This window comes from Cupressus sempervirens, chromosome 5 (genome assembly GCF_028749045.1).
Source record: "Cupressus sempervirens isolate cs-2001-9-10 chromosome 5, ASM2874904v1, whole genome shotgun sequence".
NCBI lineage: Eukaryota > Viridiplantae > Streptophyta > Pinopsida > Cupressales > Cupressaceae > Cupressus > Cupressus sempervirens.
This window is the reverse complement of record NC_143122.1, coordinates 99,027,034-99,048,243: the sequence shown is the minus strand read 5'-3', so window position 1 is coordinate 99,048,243 and position 21,210 is coordinate 99,027,034. Positions and strand designations below refer to the sequence as shown.

Sequence of the window (21,210 nt, the reverse complement as noted above, 5' to 3'; positions counted from 1 at the left end):
TTTTAAAGTTTCAACTCTTTTGTAAAGTTATATTCTTTCTTATATTTACTAAAATTAAAATGTACTATTTATTTAACAGCTTATTGGCTGCCGCGGAAAATAGCAATCTCCGACAAAAAATATTGAAATTTTTGAGGACACAAATATTATAATAATATTCAATAGAAAGAAGAAATTACAGCAATTGAAATAGAGAAGAGCCCTTTGTAAAGGAAATGGAAGCATTCAATTGGGCAAAGGAAATGGGAGTATTCAATTGGGCAACTTCAGAGGCACGTGGAGTCCATAAAACTGAAGATGAAAGGAATTGGGAAAAATCTGAAAGCAGGCTCCTGAAACCCATGGATTTTCAGGCAGCAAAACCTGATTTGCCTTCACCGTACGGGATTCAGTAAGTGCAAACTACTCTTAACTTGCTCACGTTTTCCCCAATTTGTCAGATGCCCACTTGGGCAACAATTAGCACAATTGTAAAGCAACCAGAACTAAAACATCACAAAAAATCATTATAGCCAACGAAAAAAATCCAAATTTCTCAAGTTACTAAGAAAAGTGCAGTGATGAAAAATAATGACTCTGAGCAGATGACTTTCTACTCCAGTTTCTTTCCGATTCAATACAATTGAACGCTCAACAAATCAAACATGGATTTACCGCATCGTCAGCCAAAACTAGTATAAAATTCTTGCTAATAGTTTACCATGTATGAAAATTTTGACTAGGAACATTTCCTCGGTAGAGAGAGAAATGCCTAAATATCTATCTGGGCAAGAACAATTTATTCCCTTGTTTCGTTGATTAACTTGCATAGAAAACTATCCATCTGCACTGTAATTGCCACTTGTAGGAATAAAATATTGAAATTAAATTGTAACAGTGACAGCACTAAGTTGCAGCACAAACACGCTCATTCCATGGCATTCATATATCTGACCCTGAGCCACACGCTATATAAAACTGTATATAACCAAAATAACATGTGTACCTTCCTCCCTGTGCCCGTTCTCTTCACTCCCTTCAATTGCAATTATTGTTTGTGATCCAATCTCTCAGCATCTTGTACAACAGTTTGCCAAAAAGTAGAATTAAATCATTTTGATTGACAAATCAGGAGATTCCGTTTGGCAAGAATATAATTGTAACCCTTAATTTCTCGCTGTAATCTCATTTCATAATTTCTCTATGTTGGTAAACAGATTTGTCACAGAAGAATTTGCCCAATGGAGTGTATGCGGCAAATCGTTCACAACAATTGGATAGGCCCTTGATATCCAGCCTTCCTCTGCGTTTTGAGGGGCAGCTCCCTCGTATGATATAATTTTTAACAGATTTTCAAATAAAGAATTCAAACTTTAAAGTTCCAGGAGAGAGTCATGGAAGACGAATGCACCACACGCCCTCACAACCCTCTGTGGTTAGCAAGATCGATAACGGTGGTGTCCAAGAACTACGCTTGAAAGCAACCAATGTTATTAAGCACATTCATTATCATCTGTAAACATTCGCATAGCACCATGAGAATGTCCACTACAACGTATAACAATTTGGATTTTAAAATAAGAAACCCAAAGTAGATCTCATTTCATTTCCTTGCACCAAGAAAAACAATAGAGATTTTTCAATTCAGAGATAAAAAGTGTACATACTTTCCAAAATTTATCCCTAGATCAAAATTTCAGCATAGTGTTTCCTTATTTTTCCAACCAAAAAGTCCCTTTACAAAGCCAAAAGGTGTCCTTATATAGACATAGAGGTTAACAACTACCTCTCTGAGGTTAATAACTACCTCCGAAATACGTGATTTGGGTGAGGTTAATTAACCTCAACAAAATTAACCCGAAAATAATCAAATCCTTAACCTATCAAAAAGAGATTTTAAAACACTAATCACAAAAAGATAATTTAAAAGCTTGAAACTTCAAAAGACTTGTGACTTTGGTGGTGTCTGCATGTTGCGCCCTTTACTGGAGTCACAATGCAAAGACAGCTTATGGGACAGTGAAGGGTTATCCTTGCCAGTCCTTCTGATACTTCATCATCTGATAAAATTGTTGAAGTAGAGGGAACATAATCACACAGCTTTGAAGGTGGTGAAGCAGATGTACAGGCACTGATCATTATAGTTATGGAAATTAGATAATTACCATTGAAATCTCCAATGGCCTACAATAGATTTGTCCTAATCTTAAGCATGCTTGTTACATCTGTTGGCAATTGTTGACCTATATCCATTGACAGGTTGCATCTTTTTCTAACACCCTTCCCATTTAGTAAGAAATTGACTTGAGGTGGAGTTACAAGACAAGCAGATGTCTCCAAATCATCAGTGCGAACTACAAACGATCGTATTTTCTCATGTGGGGTAGGTCTTTTGGCAATATGAAAGTCAGTTGCAAGAACTTTGTAGCCTTTCTTAACTTTGGGAGAAACTGTAATGCCCGCCAAGCTCAACCGTGGATAAAACCGAGGAATAATACTTGACATGATGCTCATAGCATTGTGTGCATCAGAAAGTCGTCTCCCCCATACTTGTGAAGTAACTTGTTAACTCCTTAGACATTGTCAGAAGTTCATCTATATCTGTAACACGAAACTAACCATTTCTACAAGCATTCTTGACAGATGGCATAAATCCCATTATTGCTGGCTGAAGTCGAGTGTCTTTTTCTCTTTCAAAAACCTATTTCACTAATTGAGGCAAATCATGTGCCATAGCTGGAACTTGATTATAGACAACTGTAGAATCGATTTCCCTCTGAATTAGTTTCTCCATGCTTGGATTGGAAAATTCATATAGCTTGCCAGTATTGGAGAAGATGAGGAGAGCCACCTCTGCACCGCATTTGGTATTATTGGCATTTCTTCAAACATTTGGTGTGCTACTACCACCGTCCCAAGTTTCTTATGATCTATCACATGTATTGCTTAATGAGCTAGATAATTTATCATTATCGCTGCACTCACTCCAGGTATCAGCACTGGTATCGCTGAGATCAAAATCATTTCCATCACTTTCTTCTCCTAGTGATACTCACTTCCTGCGGATACTTTTTTGTTCGGCCACAACATTGTTGGAAGTGGGTATTATGGGAGCGTCTGTGCTAACATATCCATGAGCTCTCCTCTGTGAAGGCTTCTCTCTGCACACAAACATCGAACCCCAATTGCAACAACTGTTTCACCAGATTCAGGCGATATAATCTAACTGCTAAATGCATAGCTGTATAGCCTCGGTTGTCCTTCTCTTTGATCAATTCCTTTGACGTCGTTGCTAAATCTCGTAGGAAATCTGGGTCTCCTACCAGCACTGCCAAATGTAAATATGTTCTCCCCTCCGCCGTGAAAGACTTGTGTTTTGCAAAGAATAAACGTGCTTCTTCCTCATAGTCTTAATCTCCTCGTAATCCAATGAGAAATTCCCAATACTGGCCTTGTCCATGGTATCTCCGTTGGTTATGCTCCAATCCACTGACACGTCGTTGGGTTCACAACATGAACTTCTTGCAGAGGGCGTCACGTCTTAGTCCATAAACTCGATGACCAACCACAAGTCACCCCTGTCAATACCTTCAACTTGACGCCTTTCTCATGTTCTCCTCCGCAATATCATTACAGCTGATTCTAGATTCAACTTTCTTGTTGCCACAGCAATAGTCGGCAGGCCATCGTTGCTCGGTAGATAAGCCAGTAACACCAGGAACTCCTATAAGAGCATCCTTCAAATCATCTAATTCAACTAGTTGCATGACTTCCAATACAAAATGCTTCTTTGACTTAGAATCTATTTCAGGTGCAAAGCGTAACCAAACTGAATAAAGCAGTGACATCATGAACACTAACTTGTGGAGAGTGGATATCATTCTACTCACAGTAGCCTGATATTCGGGTAAATGTTTCTTGTGCTTTCAAGAATCTAGAGATTCGTATATCTCCCTCAATACAACCTCCGGTCTTTCTTCCCGCAAGAACATCCATTAGTGTTATCTTTCCAGCTCTACTGACACCCATCAAAGTTGTTAAAACTCCTAGCCTGAAAATTCTTATCACATCTCTCAACCGTTGAAGCCTTTTCTCTGTCACCCCCTCTCATTTCATTTCCATAGGCATGTCAACAAAATACTGGATATCTTGGAAAGGTAATATCATTCCACGTTTTGCATCTATGGACTTGGCAGAATCAGAACCTTTATACTATCATCAAATGCCTGGGCTTGTTGGTAAATAGATTTCCAAAATCCATCAGCATGTTACTTTTCTTCTGTAACCTTCAATATGTCTTCTATCTGGGCACCCACATCGAAGAGGTTAAGAAAAATGTGTTTTTGGACATTATCATTAACCTATTAGAGAGGTTAAGAAAAACGTATTTTTGGGTGGTTAACATTAACCTTTTATTTGGAGGTTAAGAAAAACACGTTTTTGGTGGTTAACATTAACCTTTCAAGAAGTTAAAGGTTAAGAAATACGTGTTTAGGAAGCAATCATTAACCTTTTATATCTGGAGGCTCAGAAGTTGGATTTTAAAAATTTCAAATGCTGCGCGGAGCTGGGAACGAGCCGAAGACGTGGAGGCTTAAAGACTCAAAAATTTCACAAATGGAATGATCCATTTAAGGCTTAAAACCAGGCAAGTTTTAAAAATTAACAACGGCTTATAAAATTTAAAGAATTTTATAACCAGGCAACAGCTGGCTCTAACTGGGGACAAGGACTGACAAGGACGAAGCTCGAATCCAGAATAATGAAGTAGCGCCTTATCCATTGGGCTGTGAAATAGAGTCATTTGAGGGACCAAATTACAAAAGAGGGAACACAAAAACCAAAAACAGGACAACAAAAAGAAAACTAGGCACAACAAAACTCCTAATTAGACTATATACAAGGTAGCTTTCCCTACCTACAGTGACTCAAGGTATAATCATACAAATCCATTCACTGGCTGGGGAAAATAAATACCATGGTGTACCACCATATGACAATTCTTAAGCTTCCATGGGCTCAGATATAAGTCCGCTCCTTGAATTCTAATTATGAGATTCTTAGCCTGCTCAGCATCTCTAGATAAAGGGACGCATCCAAATAACCAGGCTTCATCAAAAATCTCGGGCTTCAAAATCAACTTTGCTTCTTGTTGTATGTCACTAATGACTTCATTTTCAAAGAGTTGAAGTATAAGATTCTCAAGTTCCTGAATGCATATTTGATCTTCTCCTCTACTTGGCAAGCCCTCAACCTGAAATTGTAATGATTGGTCATCATGAAGTCCTGAACTCATTTCCGACAATAGACACTCTTTCTTTTCTATTGGCATGATCATGGTTGAATCTTCTGTAAAATTATTCCAACTGGGATGCACATCGATGTTATATTGAATCTCCTCATGATCCATTTCTTCTTCCTTCTCTTCCAAAAGATCATCTTGAATTTTTAGTAACTTCTGAGTTACATGGGTACCATCTTCAACATTGCGGACCATAACTTCAATTTCCATCCCATTAATATCAACATTTTCCATCTGAAGGGCCTTCTGATGGTTAAGATGAGAAGATATCAAACCTCGTATTGGATTGCCTTCATACAATCTGTGGAGTGAAGTAACCTGCAGGGTTATAATAACCATTGAACCTTGTCTTTGAATACCAACTTGAGAATCATCAGTAGAAATGTCTTCGTCTACAAACAAAGGATTAAAGTAAACACTTTCGCCATAGAGGAAATTATCATCCAAAGCTTTTGAGCACAAACTCGGGATAAAAACATCATTAGAGTTTCCTTCCTCAGATTCCTCCATGAGATCACCTGCTGACTGATTACTTATTTTATCATGGTTATTCTCCTCATAGAATCTTTTTGACATAAGATCTCCTATTTGATGAGAAGGCTCAAAAAGAGGATTTCTTTGACCTTCAGATAATCCATAGGATTTCAAATCTACTTCCATTTGATCATAGGAACCTGTTGCCATATAGCTTTCATTTTCGATATGTTCTATGATATCTATCCCTTTTTGAATCATCATTTCTTTACCAAGACATTCTTCATGAAATGCAAAAGGTGGCATGCATGATAGAGAATGAAGGCTAAATAGTTTATCTTCTTCTCTCTGAAGCTGATTTTTAACGTTTCCATCAACCGATCGCTTAATCACAAGTTCATCAATATCCTCAAATGTAAAGGTCTCCATTTCCTCAAGGAAAGCAGATATTTGTAGAAGTTCATGACTGCTTTTATCTCCATCAATGGTAGTGGTTTTTGATTCTTCCATGACGTCTAAAGTATTGATATCATCAATAGATTCATCATCACGAATGGTCATTGAAGGATTATTTGGAAGATTTTCTCCACATAGGAAGTCATCATCTGAAGCATCCAAGCACCAAGTAGGAATAAAAGCAATATGAAATTCACTTTGAACCACATTTTCCTCATCTTCATTCATTTGTTGTGTATTTTCTCGAAGTTTTGATATTTCTCTTTCTTTTTCATTAGGATGGAGATGATTGAATAATTTCTCTTGGGTTTGAAAATGTTCACAATGATGCCTTGATACATTACTAGACTCTTTTACTTCTATAGGCACCATCTCTCGATCATCTCCTTGATTAAGCATTGAACCTTTGTCTTCTTTCATGCAAGCAGATTTAGATGAATCCTTTCTAACATTTGGATTAGGTGATGTTCTTTTATCAAGAAAATAATTCTTGCATGGGTCTTCTTTCTCAAGTTCTCGCAGCATCTGAAGTAAAGAAGGATGTACTTTGTCAGGATCCAGGCGTGCATTGCCGTAGAAACTTTTTAAGAATTCCACCTGATTGGGATCAATAGAAATATGATTTTGATGAGCAATAGGTGCAAGCATTGGGACACCTTTTTGACCACCACTATCCATCTTCGATTGACATGAATCACTTTCCTTATCAAGCTCTTCTTTATAATTACATGTAGAACTTGTTTCTAAGGACGATTTGGGCTTGTGAGAGAAAAATTGATAATCTTTACCATCTTCTTGTTCAATCTTTTGCAATGTTTGGAGCAAAGATGGATGAGTCTCGCCTGGATCTAGTTTCCGTCTACCATAGAAACTCTTCAAAAAGCTAGCTTGTGTAGGATCAATCTGATTTTGTTGAGATGCAGGTGCATGAGAGACATTTTTAATATTCCTCATTGCTGATTCAGATGAAGCACATTCTTCAACAAAGACTTCTTTATCTTTATATGTTGAATTTCTTTCCAAGAAGGATTCTTGATAATGAGAAAGAAACCCATATTCTTTTCTATTATCTTCTTTGATCTTCTGAAAAATTTGAAGTAAGTGGGGATGAACCATTTTAGGGTCTAACCTCCTACCGCCATAGAAATTCTTCAAGAATTCAACTTGCAGAGGTTCATCGGGAATCTGTTTCTTAGGATATAAAAAGTATTCATCATCACTATCGGTATCAGTGTCACTTTCCACTTTCCCTTTGTACCAAACCATGCTTTAAATTCAAACCTCAAATAGAGTCGCCAATATTCAATCTTCTAAATAGAGTCGCCAACCTTCATTCAAGGGAAGGTACCTTCATCAGCCAAGTTACTGATTGTTATTTACTTGAGTTTGGATGTGACCAAGATTTTGCTTGTTCCTTCTTGGAATGACTACTACTCTTTCAACAACGTTGTGACCAATACGAGCTCTTCACAAGATTTTCCCAAATTCTTCTTCTTCTTCGAGAACTTGATTCACCAGATGGTATTGTTGACCACTTCATCTACACCTCCAGGCTAGAGTGTTCAAGTCTGAGATGATATCCTCCTGGTTGTCTTGGAAGCCGAGGTTTGGTTGGAGAACTGGAAAAATATTCTCACATGGTAGCACCATTGTGCTTCATTACAGGCGGCTGTCAATCTTTCTCATTCAGTCTCCCCAGCAAAGTTGCCAAAAATCTGTTGGTAAACAGATTTGTCACAGAAGAATTTGCCCAATGGAGTGTATGCGGCAAATCGTTCACAACAGTTGGATAGGCCCTTGATATCCGGCCTTCCTCTGCGTTTTGAGGGGCAGCTCCCTCGTATGATATAATTTTTAATAGATTTTCAAATAAAGAATTCAAACTTTAAAGTTCCAGGAGAGAGTCATGGAAGACGAATGCACCACACACCCTCACAACCCTCTGTGGTTAGCAAGATCGATAACGGTGGTGTCCAAGAACTACGCTTGAAAGCAACCAATGTTATTAAGCACATTCATTATCATCTGTAAACATTCGCATAGCACCATGAGAATGTCCACTACAACGTATAACAATTTGGATTTTAAAATAAGAAACCCAAAGTAGATCTCATTTCATTTCCTTGCACCAAGAAAAACAATAGAGATTTTTCAATTCAGAGATAAAAAGTGTACATACTTTCCAAAATTTATCCCTAGATCAAAATTTCAGCATAGTGTTTCCTTATTTTTCCAACCAAAAAGTCCCTTTACAAAGCCAAAAGGTGTCCTTATATAGACATAGAGGTTAACAACTACCTCTCTGAGGTTAATAACTACCTCCGAAATACGTGATTTGGGTGAGGTTAATTAACCTCAACAAAATTAACCCGAAAATAATCAAATCCTTAACCTATCAAAAAGAGATTTTAAAACACTAATCACAAAAAGATAATTTAAAAGCTTGAAACTTCAAAAGACTTGTGACTTTGGTGGTGTTTGCATGTTGCGCCCTTTACTGGAGTCACAATGCAAAGACAGCTTATGGGACAGTGAAGGGTTATCCTTGCCAGTCCTTCTGATACTTCATCATCTGATAAAATTGTTGAAGTAGAGGGAACATAATCACACAGCTTTGAAGGTGGTGAAGCGGATGTACAGGCACTGATCATTATAGTTATGGAAATTAGATCATTACCATTGAAATCTCCAATGGCCTACAATAGATTTGTGCTAATCTTAAGCATGCTTGTTACATCTGTTGGCAATTGTTGACCTATATCTATTGACAGGTTGCATCTTTTTCTAACACCCTTCCCATTTAGTAAGAAATTGACTTGAGGTGGAGTTACAAGACAAGCAGATGTCTCCAAATCATCAGTGCGAACTACAAACGATCGTATTTTCTTATGTGGGGTAGGTCTTTTGGAAATATGAAAGTCAGTTGCAAGAACTTTGTAGCCTTTCTTAACTTTGGGAGAAACTGTAATGCCCGCCAAGCTCAACCGTGGATAAAATCGAGGAATAATACTTGACATGATGCTCATAGCATTGTGTGCATCAGAAAGTCGTCTCCCCCATACTTGTGAAGTAACTTGTTAACTCCTTAGACATTGTCAGAAGTTCATCTATATCTGTAACACGAAACTAACCATTTCTACAAGCATTCTTGATAGATGGCATAAATCCCATTATTGTTGGCTGAAGTCGAGTGTCTTCTTCTCTTTCAAAAACCTATTTCACTAATTGAGGCAAATCATGTGCCATAGCTGGAACTTGATTATAGACAACTATAGAATCAATTTCCCTCTGAATTAGTTTCTCCATGCTTGGATTGGAAAATTCATATAGCTTGCCAGTATTGGAGAAGATGAGGAGAGCCACCTCTGCATCGCATTTGGTATTATTGGCATTTCTTCAAACATTTGGTGTGCTACTACCACTGTCCCAAGTTTCTTATGATCTATCACATGTATTGCTTAATGAGCTAGATAATTTATCATTATCGCTGCACTCACTCTAGGTATCAGCACTGGTATCGTTGAGATCAAAATCATTTCCATCACTTTCTTCTCCTAGTGATACTCACTTCCTGCGGATACTTTTTTGTTCGGCCACAACATTGTTGGAAGTGGGTATTATGGGAGCGTATGTGCTAACATATCCATGAGCTCTCCTCTGTGAAGGCTTCTCTCTGCACACAAACATCGACCCCCAATTGCAACAACTGTTTCACCAGATTCAGGCGATATAATTTAACTGCTAAATGCATAGCTGTATTGCCTCGGTTGTCCTTCTCTTTGATCAATTCCTTTGACGTCGTTGCTAAATCTCGTAGGAAATCTGGGTCTCCTGCCAACATTGCCAAATGTAAATATGTTCTCCCCTCCGCCGTGAAAGACTTGTGTTTTGCAAAGAATAAACGTGCTTCTTCCTCATAGTCTTAATCTCCTCGTAATCCAATGAGAAATTCCCAATACTGGCCTTGTCCATGGTATCTCCGTTGGTTATGCTCCAATCCACTGACACGTCGCTGGGTTCACAACATGAACTTCTCGCAGAGGGCGTCACGTCTTAGTCCATAAACTCGATGACCAACCACAAGTCACCCCTATCAATACCTTCAACTTGACGCCTTTCTCATGTTCTCCTCCGCAATATCATTACAGCTGATTCTAGATTCAACTTTCTTGTTGCCACAGCAATAGTCGGCAGGCCATCGTTGCTCGGTAGATAAGCCAGTAACACCAGGAACTCCTATAAGAGCATCCTTCAAATCATCTAATTCAACTAGTTGCATGACTTCCAATACAAAATGCTTCTTTGACTTAGAATCTATTTCAGGTGCAAAGCGTAACCAAACTGAATAAAGCAGTGACATCATGAACACTAACTTGTGGAGAGTGGATATCATTCTACTCACAGTAGCCTGATATTCGGGTAAATGTTTCTTGTGCTTTCAAGAATCTAGAGATTCGTATATCTCCCTCAATACAACCTCTGGTCTTTCTTCCCGCAAGAACATCCATTAGTGTTATCTTTCCAGCTCTACTGACACCCATCAAAGCTGTTAAAACTCCTAGCCTGAAAATTCTTATCACATCTCTCAGCCATTGAAGCCTTTTCTCTGTCACCCCCTCTCATTTCATTTCCATAGGCATGTCAACAAAATACTGGATATCTTGGAAAGGTAATATCATTCCACGTTTTGCATCTATGGACTTGGCAGAATCAGAACCTTTATACTATCATCAAATGCCTGGGCTTGTTGGTAAACAGATTTCCAAAATCCATCAGCACGTTACTTTTCTTCTGTAACCTTCAATATGTCTTCTATCTGGGCACCCACATCAAAGAGGTTAAGAAAAACGTGTTTTTGGACATTATCATTAACCTATTAGAGAGGTTAAGAAAAACGTATTTTTGGGTGGTTAACATTAACCTTTTATTTGGAGGTTAAGAAAAACACGTTTTTGGTGGTTAACATTAACCTTTCAAGAAGTTAAAGGTTAAGAAATACGTGTTTAGGCAGCAATCATTAACCTTTTATATCTGGAGGCTCAGAAGTTGGATTTTAAAAATTTCAAATGCTGTGCGGAGCTGGGAACGAGCCGAAGACGTGGAGGCTTAAAGACTCACAAATTTCACAAATGGAATGATCCATTTAAGGCTTAAAACCAGGCAAGTTTTAAAAATTAACAACGGCTTATAAAATTTAAAGAATTTTATAACCGGGCAACACTCTAAAATGGCGCTTCTTCAATTTCAACCTCATCGACCCTTTAATCTACAAAATAGATGGTGCAATCTTTCACAACATGGACAAATGGAACCAAAAATTCACCCTTCAGTCGGGCGCCCCAAATGGAGGGACCCTGCCACAAGCGAGATCCTCGCACAGGTGTTAAAGAATGGGACAGTTGTCAGATTTTATAAATGAAACGTAGCACAACCATCTTAGGACTTTTGGTGATTGAAATTCATTTTCTTGTGTTTCAACTTTGGAAAATCTAAATTTTGAAATTCTTATGCAATCAGTCAAAATGCATTTTTTATTGTTGTTAAAACTTATGTACAATATAGATGCAAGATTTTTATTTTTATAAATTTTACAAAATATTTTTTAATAATTTGATTGGCTGAATCCATTTCAATATATTTTTATTAATGTTTAATATTTTTCAATAATTGGATTGGTTGAATCCAAATCAATAGATTTTTATACTTCTAATATTATATTTTTAAAATAATTCAGTTAAAAAATTTAAAACAATAATATTTCTTAAAGTGTTATATATTATATTATATTATATAACATTTTAAGAAATATTGATATTATAATTTTTTATAATAATAAGTATATTTACAAATAAAACTAGCTTATATATATATATATATATATATATATATATATATATATATATATATATATATATATATATATATATATATATATATATATATATATATATATATATATATAAAAGCAGAGAGTTATCCTTCTCAGGGTGCCTATAAAAATATATAAACTAGTAGCAATCACAACGAACAATTAATAAGCACAATTAATAATGTTAGTAGTTTACGTATATTATATTTGTTTATATATATATATATATATATATATTTTTTAAATATTATTTTCATTTATTAATTTTATTTAATTATTAGAATAAATAGTTTTAATTCTCAATAAATATTAAAATAAAATTTGGCACAATGCATTTGAATAATTAATGTTGAACAACTTAATAAAAATGCCAAATTTTTAAAGGGTCAATATGAATTTTATATTTTTATACATTTTATTATTAGTTTTGATGATTGTTCATAGATAATATGGCATCTAACATATCAATGAGAGCATAAATTTTATACATATCAATATCAGCATCAATTTTATAAATATTATTAGTGTTGATGATTATGCATATAAAATGTAAGATCATATATCGTAAGTGTACATTTAAACATGATATTTGACTCTCCAATAGAGGAATCCATTGCTCAAATAATATGTTGCAAAATTTTAAGCAAATATCAATATAAAAATATATAAAACCACTATAAGATATGATCAAATATAGAAGAAAAATAAATAAATTTAGCACTTATACTTAAATATAGACCAAATAAAATGAATAGAAATAAAATTAAGTTCACTAATTTTAAAAGTATGAGTCAAAATCAAATTAATATTTGAGGATAATTAGAATAAGTAAATTATATTCATTTATTTTTTGTTTGAAATTATATAATGAATCTTTTAATTTAATAGTTTAAATAAAGAACAATTATCCATAATATTGTCATCAAATATTAAGAGACATTGAGGCAAAAGTAAATATAATTTGTAAGCATAAACTGATATTACTGAATGAATCAGTACAATTATTACTTAAAACATCAGTACAATTAGTTAAGATATAATTATGCTTAATAGATTAGTACAATTAATTAACATATATAAAAATAAAATATCATAAAAAAAGATAGGGTTTCTCAAAATAGAATAAATTAAAATGAAGAAAGTTTTCTTTATCATTTATCATTGTATGATGGAGACATTTTTAAAACATGGAATATAGTAGGAAGTGTTACAAACAAAATACTAATGTGTTGAAAAAGACTTCTACAGACATAACATTTAAGAATAACATATCACATTAACTATCTTTAAGGTGTTTAAGTCTATTTTTTTCATCCTTGTGCTTGGAAATTTGTCTACCCTTTTTCATTTTCTCATAACGATCGTATGTGAAAGGAGGCATTATTCTCAAACACTGGAGAGATTTTACACATGAAACAACCACAAATGTCAATCCTGCTCTTTCTCTTGGTCTTATGTCAATTGTTGCTTTGGGAAGAGTCAATCCCTGAGATTTGTGAATAGTTAATGCCCATGCCAACCTCAATGGCAGTTGAAGTGTTCTACCCTTCTGTATTGGTGGTATTGGAATTATCTTTGGATTATGATCTTCGAATGGTAGTCCTGAATAACCATCAAACTCAACCATCACATATGTTGGAGGCTCAGGCGAAGTACTGCCTTGCTTGTAGCCAATTTTTCGAATGTATCCAAGAGCCCCATTTACAAGACTAGCCTCTATCCATAGATTTGAAGTTAGCATGACCCTTGAATCCTTATAGATTAACAACTCCATATCAAGCTCGTCATTTGAACAATCATCTATTGTATTCATAGTACCTGCTTTTGATGCAACACAACGTGCAACATGATGCTTTAATGAATGTAGCATTTTTTTATTATGAGCATGAACATTTTCACAAATGAACATCATTATCAAATTCAAAATTTGTTGCAGCATCTATGTTGATAGAGGTCCTTGACATTAGCAACCTCCAATCATCAATTTGTGGGTTTGCATCTCTTAGATTCGTCAAAAGTTGTCGAAATCTTTGTTGCTCAATATCTTCCCCATCTTGTCTGAATATCTTATCTAATGTGACAGCAGTCTTGAATTCTTGCCATAGCAACTTTGCGCACTTATTACTATCATATGATGCTTTATCATTGACAGGAGGCAATTGGCCCAAATCTCCCACCAATATTATAGATACACCTGAAATACAATTGAGGAAAATAATTATTTTTAAAACTATGTATTGATTCATGTATTTGATTGAAATACAATATATTTCACACGTGTTAGATGTTCATGATACAAAAATAGAATCTTTACCTCCAAAGCTTATATGTGTAGATTGTGGGAGTGTTTGGCGTAGTCGTGAATCTATATTTTCCAACACGTTTTGACTAATGAAGCTCATTTCATCAATCAAAATATATTTTATATGTAACATTTCTTCTTGAAAACTTGTGAGTCTTGCTCCTTCCAGCTGAGAAAAATCTCTTATTGGTATCCTCAATGTTGAATGAATTGTAGAAGCTCCTATATTGAATGTTGCAACTCTTGTCGGAGCAAGTAATAGAAGTGGAGAAGGGGAGGGCATTGCTGCATTTTGAAGAGATTGACTAATGGCACCAATTAGATATGATTTTCTTGTTCCTGTTATTTTTTGAATTATCATAAACAATGGTTCTGTATTTTGATTTCTGTGGTAGTGTGTCATGATTATGTTGACTGATTTTTTTTGTTTCTCACCAAGGGTCATGTAGTTTATACATTGAGGAATTTCATCATAGATATGGCATCCATGATTCTTCATGTTACTATGAAATTGATTTCTTTGGCAGTGGACTCTTCTCCTTGATAATCAATAGACATAATCAATAGACCAATTTGTTTGTCTATCAACGTCTCTTCTCCCCAACATGTCTATTTCTGAGCAATGTATATTTTGACCCTAGTGCAACCTAGATATAATCTCCCATTCATGTTTTGTAGTATTTCTATGAACATCTTGATTTTCTTCAGTTTCAGAATCATTTGGGTTTTCAACATTTTCTGCAGACATTGTACATTGAACATGCCAAGGGTTGTAATTGAATGTCTCCCAATTTTGTATTATAGAGGCATCATCATGACCAATATCCCATTCAATATCATGGAATGGCTTGTAGAGAAGTAACTCTGATAAACAAAACTCAATCCATTCACCTGACTCACATGAAGGGATAGATACAAACCTTGGAAATACTCTGACAATTGCAGCTTTTTCCCTAGGCTCCCATTTGTTGTCTCTTTTTCTCTTAGGATTATATATTCATGATCTAGCTGCATCAATTAATGTAACACCTTCCATACATAATGGCCTTTTTTTATAACCATCAATGAAAGATTTTGTTTGTTCTTCATTGTTCTCTTCATCATTTTCATTTTCATTATTTACAGTTACAGGTTTGAACATCTCAAGTGAGATATTTAGATTGACAAATCTTCTACTACACTCCACCAATGGAAGCTCTAATAACATATGGCAAGTTTCTTGAGCACCAATGTCTCTCTCTACTATTGTCTCAGTTAGAAGCCTCCTATATGCTTGTGCTGCTAAATCATCTGGATTTTCCATATTGGATAGACGCATCAACATTTGCTAGTATGCTTCTGAGCTTTTCTCTGCTTTTGTTGCATACTTGGCGATATATTTTATGACAACATGTTTTGAAAGCACAGGTTGCCAATCTATATTTGCTCTCCACAATTGTAGTATGTGGCGATTATGTGAATTGACTCTATCATCATTTCTCATTGGTTCAAATTTCTTTTCCTCAGTTTCCATGTCTTCATATAATTTTGATCCTCCTAGGTTTAATGGCCAGGGAGCATTATACCTACACTCCATGTAAGAAATATTATATTAAGCCCTGTCATTTTGTAGTAATTATTTATATATATTTAATTATTCATTGGGATGAAATAATTACCTGCAAACCATCTTTCCCTCTTTTTTTCGTAGGCATGCACCCTCCTTACAAATTGTGTGTCGCTCCACACAGTTTAATATTTCCTCATAGTCACGATCCAAATCCACCTCTGAAAGTTGTCTTGTGTTTTTGAGACATGGATGTTGTTGAAAATTGACCAATGCCTACAAATCAAGGTAAGAAAAAAAAGTACAGTAATTAATATTACATTACATTAATATATATAAATATTTATTAACATGTCTGTATATTTCGTTGATGAGGATCATTTCTAGGGTTCCATGCATGAACAATGGAGTGAAAATATCTTTCAGCACTTCTTTTTTCCTCCTCATTTGACTAGTCAATTTTATCCACATCAGGTGCTCCTTCGATCCATATGAATCCATGTATGTGCGGGGACCCCCTATGTTGCCATTCATATCTACACCAAAACTCCTTGACATTCATTCCCTTTTCTAGAATTTCTTTTCAAAACATTGCATTTCTTAAATGCATATAATGTGCGACTATGTGAGGATAGTCAATAATATTTTGTCTTCTCCAATTCTGAGCTTCTCATGGATCATTTGGCATTGTTCCTGGCATAAGTGCATGCAAATTAGGCCAATACATATCTGTTGCACTTAATGTGAAAAATATTGTAGGAGTACCAATTTGATGAAGCAAATTTGTCAATTTTGCACAAGATTTAGTCCAATATGACCATGTTCCCCTTAAAGATGTCCCAAACCACATCAATTTATTTGCCAGATTAGAGTGGGGTGTGTTTTCCATATGTTTTTGCAACTCATGGATGGTAATGGGCATGTCTTTAAAGCTTCTTTTCACAAACACTGATGATGAGTTTTGTGCATGATGTCTCATTATCATGTTCAACACAAAATATCTAAACTTGGGATGTTTTCCAAAACGATGATCTCTATAACGCATCAGATGTTTCACAAATTCATGAAGATAGACTTGCCACAATCGTGGCTCTAACCAATCATAGCTTCCATCAGGAAATAGTGTTGGAAATGCCATATCAAGTAATCCTAATGTGACATATTCATTAATGGGAGATACACCTATACTTGGCCAATCTATCAATGATGTTGGATGCACATCAAGGTTATTGACCCATGCACGAATAAGTTCCATTTCTTTTTGGGCATTAGGTGGTCTTGAAGCCATTGATGTTGTATGATCTATTATATTTCCTTCCTCTGACTCCATGACTAGACCAACAAAAACAATCTCATTTGCATCTGAGTCAAATTCCATATTGACTGTCTTTAATCTAGCAAAGATATTTTCATCTACATTTCTAGGTAGATCATTGAGAGCATTTTCATTAATTTTGACATCTGAATAAAATTTATCATGCTCTACTTTGTATTTGAGTGCTTTGTAGATACGATCCCTATTCATAGTAAAGTTATAGTTTGTTCCACTTTGATCTCTTCATTTAACAATAATAATTAGAAAATTGTCTATTGTGTGTGGCAATATATTGGAAACATGTTCTATATTTTGTGGGAAACTTATTGTATACCCTTTATATTTATATTGACCACCTGTTGCATGTGTAACTTGAAGTATGGGGCTGACACGTGCAATTAGCATTTGCTCAACTTGGGTCAAGTTCGCAAGCTCCTCAGGTTGTGGCCCTGGATCCATATTATTTAAAGCAGAAAATCTATTGTTTCCCTTTTCTTGTCTACATCTATTGCATACTGGACCTTCTGACGTACGGAACCCTTTCATTCGTAGATAGCTTTCCTAACAAATATAACACATATGTGGCATTCTCAAGCTATCTAGTTGTTGTCAAAAGTGCATTTGGAATGTATAGAAATTATCCTGAAGAAATTCAGTTGGGTTTTGTATGTTTTCTCTATTGCCTTGTCCACCTAAATTTATCCTGTTTTGGCTTGTAGGATGAGGTGCTTGAGGAACACACTCTATTGTTCTTGAATTTTCATTGTGGTGACGCATTTCCATAAATGCAGGTAATGCTTGATTGTACCTCTCACTTGATTCAAAATCAACTTCATGTCTCCCTTGTGTTTCAAAATGAGATACTTCATCGGATGTTCATTGATGAGTAATTCTATCTCTATTTTGGAATTACAATTCTTGTAATGGCAATTCCGCCCTTCTTCTAGCATAATTTAGTCATCGGACTTCATTGTTCCTTCTTCTTTCTTCTTCTCTTTCAGCTTGTGTCATTTGTCCTCGTCGTCGTCTACGATACTCTCTTTGGTATTCTCTCTGGTATGCTCTTCATTGCTCCATTTGGTATTGTCTTCTTTCTTGATCCGATTGGAAATTCATACTTGATATATTCAATTCTATGAAATAAATTTGTAAGCAAACATTAAAAAAAATAGTAGATCTAGTAAACTATTTTTTATACAATTGGTTTAAAATATCACATAAATTTAGTGGCATTGTGTTTCAGATAAGATAGATATTTATTAATTTCTAATTAATATTTGAACAATTGACACATACATATAGAAAGAACTTTTTGTGTGGGTAAGAGAAGAAGATCTACAAATATACTAAATACCAAATAGTCTTGTATGTATAGTACTAAATTTATTTAAGAGAAAGGAAAAATAACATACATTCATCAAAACTGATAAGTCGAACATACAAATATTTTTTTTTAAAATGATAATGTCAAATAATATGACTCCTAGATTTCATTATAGTGATGCAAAAACACGTGGAATTCATTAGTGAGGAAAAGGTTGTTTTCACCATCCATGTGTTCTTCATCATAGCGGATGTCTTTCATAAATTCAAAGAACCTAGATGATTTCTTCCATGTGTCATGAATTTCCTTTGTATGTTGTCCCATCTGTAACATTTGAGAATCTTGGACACCTCGAACATGAAAGCTCGCAGTATGAATTTCATCTGTAATTTTTTTACAAGACTCGGAAATGATTGTTCTCAATCTATCCAAATAATTTTGAACAATTTGATTTGATTGCACTGAGTCATCTGCAAGAAGTGGGCTTGTGATAGTGTTTTCAGAATTATTTTGTTGAGCATCCATAGGCAATTTTTTTCTATTATCTATAATGCAAGAATTAAAAATGGTCAATATCAAAATGACAAGAATTAAGCTATGCATATATAGCAATAAATTGGTATTTGAAAGAGAAGAATATTTCTTTGATTCTTTCCTATTGACATGTAATTTTATGCATTTAATTTCTTTAACAAAAAACTTATATTTTCTTGATATTATTTATATAATATTGTAATCTTTGATTTAAAAAAATTAATAGTAAAACCTAAATTTAAAATTTTCTTCCATGATTGAAGATAAAGGATGTTTTAATAAATGTACTATTTTTTATTAATTTAAATGCACTGAATAATGCAATATCTAGTAAAATTACAAATTTTCATTTTTGAATTTTAATAATGAAATTTTATTTTAATGAGATTTCCTCTTTTCCCTCTCCTCTTTTCCTTCTCCCCACTCTAACTATATCTTCCCCCCAATCTCCCCCCTCCCCCCTCTCTCTCAAATTATGCTCAAAGTATTTCTTTTTCTTTGACTCATATCTTCCCCATGTATGTTGTCTATTTCTACCTAATATCTTCCCCCTCTTCTCTCTGTCTAACTAAATTATATAATTAGTTTTAATACATCAATCCAATAGATTAGTATAATATATAGTATTTGCAAAGACAAGAATGAATGAACATATTATTATTTTAGCCTAGACATATTGAAACTCATTTCTCTTATTACTTAAAACAATATATATTTAAAAAGTTTAACATTTTTTCCTATCAAATGTCATAGTATAATTTTTTCCATAGTTCTTCTAAAATATAAATTCATTTTATTTTTTCAATGCAAATTATTTATAATAAGCATACAAATACTCAACTATGGAATCAACCACATCTAATGAAATAATTCTATATTTTTAAAATTATTTTACATGAATGAAATTACAAGAATAAAAAAGAATTATAATAGGATGGAAAGAAATCTAATATGACTTATAATATTATTTTTATTAAATAGAAACTAAACTATATTATAGAAAAAATTCAAAAAATAAAGAATATTTGAGATTGTAATAAGAAAAAATAAATTACTTTTGTTTAAAATATAAAATATATAAATTTTAATAAGTTTCTAAATTAAATTTGATTTGTTATAAGGTTTCTTGTTTCAATTTAGAACTTACTTAACTTTATCTTGTTTTAGATATAAAATATATAAATTTTAGTAAGTTTTTAAATTAAATTTGATTTGTTATAAGATTTCTTGTTTCAATTTAGAACTTACTAAACTTTATCAATTATTATTTTTAAAGTTATTCTAGTTATTCTAGCCAGTCCGGGCCTAGATGTGGAGAAATTCTATCACTTTCATTTCAAAAAATGCACAGCTTACATGTGAATAAACTACTACTTTTTTGTTGCCAAATCTGTGGAGGAGGAGATGTTATTTGCTCATACAGACATCAGTTGCTTCATTATTCTTTACCAGGATGATAATGGCAGTCTCCAGATTCAATCCAAGGAAGGGGAGTGGTAGAATGTGAAGCCAATCTCAAATTCGAGGGATTCCTTCAAGGTGAGAAATAAACGGACTTAAATTTCATATTTGCAGATCAAAATTGAAAATCAACATGAACAGTGAAAAAGATGTGATTGTGTTTAGGCATGGAGCAATGGCAGATACCATAGTGTAGAGCATCGGATGGTGTATAAAGGCTGGGTGGATCGATTTTCAGGGCCCTATTTTGTTCAATTTACAGGGGATAAAGAAATTTGGACACCAGATGAGTTTGTGGACGATGAAAACCCTCAACGCTAGAGATGTTTAATCTTTTCAGATTTTGAGAAGGATTACATGAATTGCATGAAGTTGAAAAAGGAAAATCTTCCAATGTTCTTTGAGCAATATGCACTCAACAACCCATGTTTTCTTCTTTGTTAGAGATGAATCGATTAGCCGACTATAATGTAGAAAATATCAGTTAGAAAAATAGAAAGAAATCTGCAATGTTTCTAATTGAGTAGAATTTCTATTCTAACAAATTTTAAGGAAATTAGGCAGATCTCAAAATAAGAAAAAACCACATAATAAAAGTTTTCAAAATGGAAGAAATCAAAATACATAAGAATACATACCTTTTTAGAA

At 34.2% G+C, this 21,210-nt stretch overlaps 1 long non-coding RNA gene across 1 annotated transcript; it reads left to right on the top strand.

Annotated features, from left to right (window-relative positions):
* Positions 1 to 157: 157 nt before the first annotated feature.
* Positions 158 to 20,863, top strand: LOC149554749 (uncharacterized). Its single transcript, XR_016364414.1, has 3 exons — positions 158 to 391; positions 20,554 to 20,640; positions 20,728 to 20,863. It is a non-coding gene; the product is annotated as an uncharacterized LOC149554749 (long non-coding RNA).
* The last annotated feature ends 347 nt before the right edge of the window (positions 20,864 to 21,210 follow it).